This window comes from Loxodonta africana, chromosome 3, assembly GCF_030014295.1.
Source record: "Loxodonta africana isolate mLoxAfr1 chromosome 3, mLoxAfr1.hap2, whole genome shotgun sequence".
Taxonomy (NCBI): domain Eukaryota; kingdom Metazoa; phylum Chordata; class Mammalia; order Proboscidea; family Elephantidae; genus Loxodonta; species Loxodonta africana.
Genome location: NC_087344.1, coordinates 151,818,389 through 151,828,477, shown reverse-complemented (window position 1 = coordinate 151,828,477; position 10,089 = coordinate 151,818,389). Strand labels below are relative to the sequence as shown.

Here is a 10,089-nt window from a genome sequence, read left to right as displayed (position 1 = left end):
TGGGGTCTTAAATGCTAACAAGCGGCCATCTAAGATGCATCAATTGGTCTCAACCCACCTGGATCAAAGGAGAATGAAGAACACCAAGGTCACACGATAACTAAGAGCCCAAGAGACAGAAAGGGCCACATGAACCAGAGACTTACATCATCCTGAGACCAGAAGAACTAGATGGTGCCCAGCCACAACTGATGACTGCCCTGACAGGGAGCACAACAGAGAACCCCTGAGGGAGCAGGAGAACAGTGGGATGCAGACCCCAAATTCTCATAAAAAGACCAGACTTAATGGTCTGACTGAGACTAGAAGAATCCCGGTGGTCATGGTCCCCAAACATTCTGTTGGCCCAGGACAGGAACCATTCCTGAAGACAACTCATCAGACATGGAAGGGACTGGGCAATGGGTTGGAGAGAGATGCTGATGAAGAGTGAGCTACTTGTATCAGGTGGACACTTGAGACTGTGTTGGCATCTCCTGTCTGGAGGGGAGATGGGAGGGTAGAGAGGGTTAGAAACTGGCATAACCGGCACAAAAGGAGAGGCTGGAAGGAGGGAGCGGGCTGACTCATTGGGGGAGAGTAAGTGGGAGCATGAAGTAAGGTGTATATAAGCTTATATGTGACAGACTGACTTGATTTGTAAACTTTCACTTAAAGCACAATAAAAATTCTTTAAAAAATAATAATTTGCTGGGATTTTGATTGGAATTGTATTGAATCTGTAGATCAAGTTGGGAAAAATTGTCGTATTAATAATATTAAGTCTTCCTACGGATAAACATGGAATAAGTCTCCATTTATTTAGATTTTCTTTTTATTTGTTTCACCAACGTTTTGTAGTTTTCCTCATATAGATCTGCTACATAGTTTTGTTACATTTATACCTAATATTTCATTTTTATGCTAACAGAAATGTGTGTTTTAAATATCAAATTCCAATTTTTTAATATAATTTTATTTTGTTGTTGAGAATATACACAGCAAAACATACACCAGTTCAACCACGTACCATTAAATGATATTGATTATATTCTTTGAAAAAACAAAACAAAAAGCAACTCAGATGATTCCTCACTTTCAATCATTAATGAGTTCTCAGTTTCCAAGCAAAGAGGATAGAAGGCTAACTAAGTTACTCTCTGCCTTTATATAGTAAGATGTAAGGAGCAGAAGCTCTGGGGACATCTTAACACTTACAGAATTTAAGGCACGTCCCTGGGTGGGCTCGAACCACCAACCTTTCGGTTAACAGCCAAACGCGCTAACCGATTTCGCCATAGAGACCACAGATAAATGTTTCCTTTTCAACAAGGGGTGAACGTCTGTAAAGCGCTAGGCGGTGCCAGACGCTTTCTGCGGAGCCAATTGTCCAAAACCTCGAAAAACGCGGCACGTTGAGGCGACAAATCCTGTTGTTCGTCGCGTTAAAAGCAGTGCGTTTGGGTGAGTCTGAAGCTAGGAGGGCAGCCGAATGGCCTTCGCCGCTCCTTGCCCCTCGTCCGCCTCAGATGCCAGCGACCCCCGGAGACCCCCACGTCTGCAACCCCCGCCTGAGCCCAGTGGGGTCCACGACACGGCTGCTCCGCCTTCGCCCGCCCGCCCGAGCCGTGGACGTCCCCCGCTCGCCTCGGTTTCGGTCGGTGTGGCGGGAGCGCGGAAAATAAACGGGGAAAGGGGATTGGTGAAGAGGAGCGAAGGAAAGCTGGGAGGCGTGGAGGAGAACCAAACCTCCAGGAGACCTGTGAAGAGACTCGGGCGAGGTCCTGGGGAGAAAAGAATGGTTTTTAAGGTGTAGCACAACGGGGAAGGAGGAGCTGAGAGAGGGCAGGAAATGGGAGAAAAGCGGCGCACCTGTGGCTGTTCAAGAACAAAGCGAGAAAACATTGTGAATGTTCTTCTGTCAATACAGTTTAAGAAGATGAGCGAGCGCTGGTAGGCTTATGGTGCGCCGTGATGGTATAGTGGTGAGTACTCTGCGTTGTGGCAGCAGCAACCTCGATTCGAATTCAAGTCAGGGCAGTATCTGGCACGTGTTTTGTCAGGTCCCGGCGCGCTTCTTATAGCTTGGTTTGCATTTCATTCCCGCACTGCATCGCTGCGCACCTGCGGCTAGAAGGCAGCAAGCCTTCCAGCTAGAGGTCAGAAAGACGGGAACCCTGACAGTGAGCATACCTGGAGCCTGGTCTAAGGGAAGCCTTGCGTGCGCCCCATATCCGGGCAAAAGGTGAAATGCCTCTCACTCAGCACCTTCCACTGTTGAGATGATGTGGTCATAACCGTTTTCCTGGTAAAGGTATTTCAAATACCAGCCGGGCTTTTTTACACGAAACCAGAATTTACTTTTTTTTTTAAATAATTTTTATTGTGGGTTAAGTGAAAGTTTACAAATCAAGTCAGTATCTCACACATAAACCCATATACGCCTTGCTACACACTCCCAGTTACTCTCCCCCTAGTGAGACATCCCACTCTCTCCCTCCACTCTCTTTTTGTGTCCATTTCGCCAGGTTCTAACCCCCTCCACCTTCTCATCTCCCTTCCAGGCAGGAGATGCCAACATAGTCTCAAGTGTCCACCTGATCCAAGAAGCTCACTCCTCAGCAGCATCCCTTTCCAACCCATTGCAGAGAAGCTTAAGGCTGAGCTGTATTCTGAACCCTGCCAAGCACACATGTGTGATGCGAAAGGGTGCACTGGGTGAGCTGTGGTTCCCCTGGGGCCGGCTGCTCTTTCTGCTCCTGTAGGGGAAGGACAACTGGCCCCTTCATCCTGTCCAAAAGAGCATCAAAGGGATACCAGGATAGAATAGCAGTGAATCCTTTCGTCTGGGTGGGCAGGGGAAGAGGTGCAGGAGACAGATCAAAGAAGGAAGGAAAGGGGAAAAAACATGTTATGAAATTTCCTGATCTAAAGCTACAGTGAAGTCAGAGTCCTCTGGAACTGGGCTCTCAGTAGTTGGGGGTGGGGGGACAGGTGATCTAGTCCACTTGTATCCCTGTCTCCAGTTTGAACCAAAGCAGAACAAGGCCAAGCACTGTGTCCTGGCTTCCAGTGAGCAGGCAAGTCCTCGCCTTTCCCAGAGTGGGAACACTTGAATGCAACATGGTAAGCACTGCACCAAGAACAGCAACTGCTAGAAGAAAGGGCACGATCTTCCCAACCAGTGGTTTTTGTTTGTTTGTTTTTGCTTTTTCTTAGTTAAAACTTAACTTTCAAAGGATGAAAATGCTGAGGCACATGAAGTTTAACACACCTCTCCAGGCCATACAAGGGCTGAATCAGATTCCTAACCCAGAGCCTGCATTCTTGAAAACAGATTAGACTAGGCCTCCCCAATTCTCTGTTTCAGCTTTTTCGGGGTTTCTCAGCTACAGAAAAGGAGAGAGAGAATGTCAGAGATGGAGGGGTAATAAGGGGGAGATGGAGGGACACATGGCTCCTGTAGCTGTCAGAGAGCAAAGCGGGTAACTATTGTGAATCTTTTTGCAATATAGAGAAGATTCCTGTGAGGCCAAGACAAGCTTATTGTGATCAGGAGAGGAATCTGAGATGTCAGAGATTCAAAAATTACAACAACAATGGTAAAGTCCCTAGAAGAAAATTGGGGAGAATACATTCACCATCCTGGGGTAAAAAGACTTTTCTTAGAGAACACAATAGGCCTTATATATAAAGAAAAAAAAGTTTTTTTAAAGATACATTAGATTTCATTGAAATTAAAAGCTTCTGTTCATGAAAAACCACCTAAGAAAGTGAAAAGGCAAGCCATGGACTGGGAGAAAATATTTACAGCATGATTATCTGCAAAATGACTCAAATCTTGTATACAGAACTTTTAGAGATCAGTAATAAAAAGTCAACTCAAATAACAGTGTGCAAAATATTGAATAAACTTTCTCCACAAAGGAAGATTTCTAAATGGCCAAAAGGCTTAGGAAAACAAGACCCATGTCATTACTCATTAGGGAAACACAAATTTAAACCATGAAAATGTACCCTTACAAACCCATCAGAATAGTGCATTTAAAAGGCAGAGAACACCAAGTGCTGACAAGAATGTGGAACAACTGCAACCAGCTTTGCTGGTGAGAAACCATCCTAGGGGACCCTTTGGCATCTTCTATCAAGGTTTAACTGGCACCTATCCTTTGATCTAGCAATTCCAGTACTTTAAGGGAAATGGATGCACATGTCCACACAAAGACTCAGGCGAGCATACTCATAGGAGCTTTTTCACAATAGCCGAAACTGGAAATAGCCCAAATGTCCATCGACTGTGGTTCACTCACATTGGAATAACATCAACAATACTACAATGAAGAAGTGATAGACGAACAACATAGACATATCTTGAAAACATAATGTGTGGAAAAAAGAAATAGAATCAGTCAGAAAAAATGTGCATTCATTCATGTGCATTTCAAGAATAGGCAAAACTAATCTCTGGTGAGAGACCTCAGAAGAGTCATTAATTAAACCCGGAGCGGGTAGGGGATGGGGATTACCCAGAAAGGAGCTCCTTGGACCTTGGTGGGATGATGGAAACTTTCTGTAACTTGATTACATTTGTCAAAATTCAGTAATTGTTCACTAAAGATTTCTGTATTATTGTTGTCAGGTGCTGTCGAGTCGGCTCTGACTCGTACTGACCCTATGCACAACAGAAGGATACACTGCCTGGTCCTGCACCATCCTTACAATCGGTATGCTTGAGCCCATTGTTGCAGCCAGTGTGTCAATCCACCTTGTTTAGGGTCTTCCTCTTTTCTGCTGACCCTGTACTTTGCCAAGCATGATGTCCTTCTCGAGAGACTGATCCCTCCTGATAACATGTCCAAAGTATGTAAGATGCAGTCACGCCATCCTTACTTCTAAGGAGCATTCCGGTTGTACTTTTTCCAAGACAGAGTTATTCGTTCTTCTGGCAGTCCCTGGTATATTCAATATTCTTCACCAACACCACAATTCAAAGGCATCAATTCTTCTTTGGTCTTCCTTATGCATTGTCCAGCTGTCACATGCATATGATGCGATTGAAAATACCATGGCTTGGGTCAGGCGCACCTTAGTCTTCAAGGTGACATCTTTGCTCTTCAACACTTTAAAGAGGTCCTTTGCAGCAGATGTACCCAATCAATGCAGCATGTCTTTTGATTTCTTGACTGCTGCTTCCATGGCTGTTGATTGTGGAGCCAAGGAAAATGAAATCCTTGACAACTTCAATCTTTTCTCTGTTTATCATGATGTTGCTCATTGGTCCAGTTGTGAGGATTTTTGTTTTCTTTATGTTGAGGTGCAATCCATACTGAAGGCTGTGGTCTTTGATCTTCATTAATAAGTGATACTCATACACTTCAATAATGTACTGTTAGCATAAAAACTGAGGGACTAGCGGTGAGGGACATGGCCCGCAAACGGACTATGGCAAGAAGTTTGGATTTTACTGTAAACGCATTAAAAGTTTATTCTGGTTTCATGTACAAAAGCCCAGCTGGTATTTGAAATACCTTTACCAGGAAAACGGTTATGACCACATCATCTCAACAGTGGAAGGTACTTGTTAGGCTGAGTGAGAGGCATTTCACCTTTTGCCCGGATGTGGGGCGCACTCAAAGTTTCCCTTAGACCTGGCTCCAGGTATGCACGCTGTCGGGGTTCCTTCCCTTCTGACCTCTAGCTGTAAGGCCCCCTGCCTTCTAGGCGCAGATGGGGAGCGATGCCCGTGCGGGAATGAACTGCAAACCTAACGAAGCGCGCCAGTGAGTGACAAAATTAGCGCCAGACACTGCCGTGACTCGGATTCGAACCGAGGTTGCTGCGGCCACAACGCAGAGTACTAACCACTATACGATCACGGCGCACCACAAACTTGTCAGCGCTCACTGGTCTTTAAAATTTATTGACATAAAAACATTCACACCGTTTTGTTCTTGAACAGCCACAGGTGCTCTGCTTTTCTTTCACTTCTTGCCGTCTCTCAGCTCCTCCCTCCCCGTTGTGCTACAGGATAGAAACCTTTCTCTCCTCCCCAGCACCTGGCCCGAGTCTCTGCACCTGCCTCCTGGAGGTCTTGTTCTCGCCCACGCCTCCCTGCTTTCCTTCGCCCCTCTTCACCGCTCCCCTTTCCGCACTTATTTTCTGCGCTCCGGCCCCACCTACCGCAAATGACGCGAGCGGGGGGCTTCCTTGGTGCGGGCGGGCGGGCGAAGGCGGAACAGCAGTGTCTTGGACCCTATTGGGGTCAGGCAGGGGTTGCAGACCCGGGGTCTCCGGGGGTCGCAGGCATCTGAGGCGGAGGAGGAGCAAGGAGGGGCGAAGGCCATTCGGCTGCCCTCCTAGCTTCAGACTCACCCAACGCACTGATTTTAACGCGATCAACAACTCCATTTGTCACCCCAACCTGCCGGATTTTCCGAGGGTTTGTGCAGGTCGTACTGCAGAAAGCCGCTGGCACCGTCCAGTGGTTCAAAGGTGTTCACTCCTTGTACAAACAGGTGTGGTTACTCGTGGTCTCTGTGGCACAATCGGTTAGCGCGTTCGGCTGTTAACCGAGAGGTTGGTGGTTCGAGCCCACCCTTCTACCCTCTTTGTTTGGAAACTGAGAACTCGGAAATGACTGAAAGAATAATGGGAGTTGTTTTTGACTAAGAAGTTTCTCCCCCCCCTCCATATTATTTGTTTGTAGTGTTATTTATTTAAGCCCCGGTGGTGTAGTGTTTGGAATCCCTGGTGGACTCGTGGTTAAGTGCTATGGCTGCTAACAGAAGAGTCGGCAGTTCGAATCCGCCAGGTGGGCCTTGGAAACTCTATGGGGCAGCTCTACACTGCCCTGTAGGGTCGCTATGAGTCGGAATCGACTTGACGGCCCTGGGTTTTTGGTCTGGGTTGGTGTAGTGGATAAGTGCTACGGCTGCTAACCAAAAGGTCAGCAGTTTGAATCCACCAGGCGCTCCTTGGAAACCCTGTGGGGCAGTTCTGTGTCCTATAGGTTCGCTATGAGTCCGAATCGACTCGACAGCAACGGGTTTGATTTTAGCATTATTTATTTAACCCTCGCCATATACTTTGGAAATTAAGTTGGTTCTATGGTTTTATAATTACAAGTAAAGTTGTAATCACCACTAGTTATCTAGCTATCTATTTATAATCCCTCGTTCTGTTTCTTTAGCAACCCTCACTCACTAAGACTCTCATTAATTTGAGAAATCCCAGGTCAATGGCAGTGGTTCCCACTATCCTTCATAAAATCGCCACCACAGAATGCTTTGAGGATGCAAGGACAGGTCCCTTAAATGTATTTCTCACAAACTTGTTAAAGGTAATGTCTTCCTGACCGTACCTGGGGCTGTTGATGTGGGTGAATAAGCATGTCTTACGTGATAAATTTCCTGTAGCTTTCTAATCCGCCTAAGGCTTTCGGTATTTTCCTCTACAATAAATGCATCAAAGACGCTCTGGCATTTCAAGTTCATTTACTGTAGGCCACCTTTGGGTGCAAGTTTTCAGTCAACTGCTTCAACTGAACAATTTAGAATTGTTGGCAGGTGCTCAAAATACAGTGGCTCCAGAATTTCTATCTAGTGCACCTATGTCAATAAGTAAACCTACTGTATCCAACATTATGTTCCTTCCGCCCTGCTTCTACTCCCTTAGGATCCATTTCCATAGATACACCCCAGGATTTAGGTTCATATAAAGTGGCATAAATTTGCAGTACTTCCCGTTGTATTGCACCTTCCTATGGGTCATCACAGTTTGTGCATTTCCCTCTGGGACTTTCCGGGACTCGAATCTGATTCTAGATCTAAAGCAATGAGAAAAAGTAGCACTCCGCTTTGAGGAGTAAAGAGCAACTGTTTCCGCCCGGTTTCGAACCGGGGACCTTTCGCGTGTGAAGCGAACGTGATAACCACTACACTACGGAAACACCCAGGAGAACACTACGTTGCTCTTCTTTAACTTTTGTGGCTTTCACTGGACGAAATTCAATCCGAGTTCAAAATTCCACTGCCAGCAGCAAAGTCCTGGAAAGGGCCTCAATAAGCACTGAGTGAACCAAGGCTCACTGCATTTGCCTTGACTGGTCTTTTCTCTCAAGGCTTAGCTTTAATGCCTCTTTGTTATCTCTTTCTCTTGTTCCTGCCACTTTCGTTTGCTTTTGGTGTGAGAACTCAAAGCAAACGTGTGGGGCCCCACTGTCCTTGTTTCGAGGGTAGGCGAGGAACCCTAAGCCAGGGAACATCGGGAGGCTCAGTCCCCTTTGCCCGAAGGGGTCGCTCGGTGCTTCCTGAGGCCCTTTTCTTTTTCAGTGTCAGCCTGTGGAGAAGGTTCAGGTGATAGAAGAGAACAAAGAGAACCTTTAGAACTCTCTGGAACTAAAACTAACAAAAAGCATGTCTCGTTTGGTGCCCCGCCTCCCAAGAACTAGATGAGAATTGTGTCCTGGTCTGCCATCTGATTTAGAGCAGAGAAATGAGGTCTGGCTCAAGATGCTGAGTAATTGGAAGTCTTCTTGCAATGTTTTTTTTTTTCCCCCCTTCTTCTCCTTACAAGGCTATTGGCGAACACTTGTCTATCCGCAAAAGAAAACCTGTTTCCGCCCGGTTTCTAAACAGGGACCTTTCGCGCATAAGGCGAAGGTGATAAGCACTGCACTATGGGAACCAGGTGAGTGAGCTAACCTAAGAATTTGTCCATGAAAATTGTACGACCTGCAGTTTTCAAGTACTTTGGCTTCCAGCACAGGAAATTCAACTACATTTGAAATTCGACTGCCAGCAGCAAAGTGCTGGAGAAAGCCCTAGGGAAAAACACCAACAATCCCTCAGGCAAAGGGGTCTGCTGCTTCAGTTAGGACATAATGTAGTTTTCTGCGCCTATCCGTTAAGCTAGGACTTGGACAGCTCATTAGAGTTTCCGTTTTCAGAACTAAGCTCCTCTCGGGCTCTCCAGCTCCCCACAGCCCAGGAGCTGTGAAGGCTCTCACCCCGGGGCTTCGGACCAGCGCCTCGGTGGCCCCTTTAATGGCACTGGTTCCATGAAAAGATGTGCAATGTTATTCATCCCCCCACTTACTGGTAGTTGCCATGGAGTTGGTTAGGACTCAAGGCGACCACATGAGTGCAGTGCAGAACGGCCCCATAGGGTTTCAAGGCTGTAATTTGGTGCTGCAGTGGTTAAAGCGCTTGACTGCTAACTGAAAGGTCAGCAATTAGAATCCAGGAGCCGCTGAGCGGGAGAAAGATGTGGCAGCTTCCTTCTGTGAAGATCACAGCCTTGAAAACCCTATGGGGCAGTTCTACTCTGTCCTATAGGGTCGCTATGAGTCAGAATCAACTGGATGGCAACGAAGCGCCTCTCGTGGGTTCTAAACACAAACCTTTCAGTTAGTAGCCGAGTGCTCAACCGTTTGGCAGAAAACCAGAAAACAAGCATTGCTGAGTATGTGGAAAATTGGAACCCGCACCCATTGCTGAAGGGATTGTAAAATGGTACAGCCTCTGGAAATCCGTTTGGCAGTTCCTCAAGAGTTAACCATAGAATTCCCAGATGACCCAACACCTCCACTACTAGGCATAGTAATATACCCCCCAAAATTGAAAGCAAGAATACAAACAGATATTTGTACACCAGTGTTCACTGTAGCATTATTCACATTATCCAAAAGGTGTAAACAACCCAAGTGTCCATCAGCAGATGAATGGATAAACAAAATGTGGTATATCTATACAATGGAATATTATTCAGCCATAAACAGGAAGTTGTGATACATGTTAAGACGTGGAAGAACCTAGAAAAATTATGCTGTATGAAGGAAGCCAGATACAAAAGGACAAATATTATATGATCCCACTTACTTGGAATCTCTAAAATAGCAAATGGGTAGAGAACAAAGTTTATTAGTGGTTATCAGGGGCGGGTGGGAGGGAAAAGGCAGGAAAGATTGCTTAAGGGGCACTGAATTTCTGTTAAGGATGACGAAAAAGTTTGGAAAAGGATACTGGTGATGGTTCCACAACATGGTGAACGTAATTAATGTCACTGAGTTGTGCATATAAAGTGGTTGAAATAGCAAGTGTTCTGTTATCT

The 10,089-nt window shown here is 46.1% G+C and overlaps 3 non-coding genes across 3 annotated transcripts; all 3 read right to left on the bottom strand.

The window, feature by feature from the left end:
* Positions 1-1,210: 1,210 nt before the first annotated feature.
* Positions 1,211-1,284, bottom strand: TRNAN-GUU (transfer RNA asparagine (anticodon GUU)). The gene has a single exon. It is a non-coding gene; the product is annotated as a tRNA-Asn (tRNA).
* Positions 1,285-5,786: 4,502 nt separating this feature from the next.
* On the bottom strand, positions 5,787-5,858 carry TRNAH-GUG (transfer RNA histidin (anticodon GUG)). Its single transcript has one exon. It is a non-coding gene; the product is annotated as a tRNA-His (tRNA).
* Positions 5,859-7,854: 1,996 nt separating this feature from the next.
* TRNAV-CAC (transfer RNA valine (anticodon CAC)) lies at positions 7,855-7,927 on the bottom strand. Its single transcript has one exon. It is a non-coding gene; the product is annotated as a tRNA-Val (tRNA).
* Positions 7,928-10,089: the final 2,162 nt, after the last annotated feature.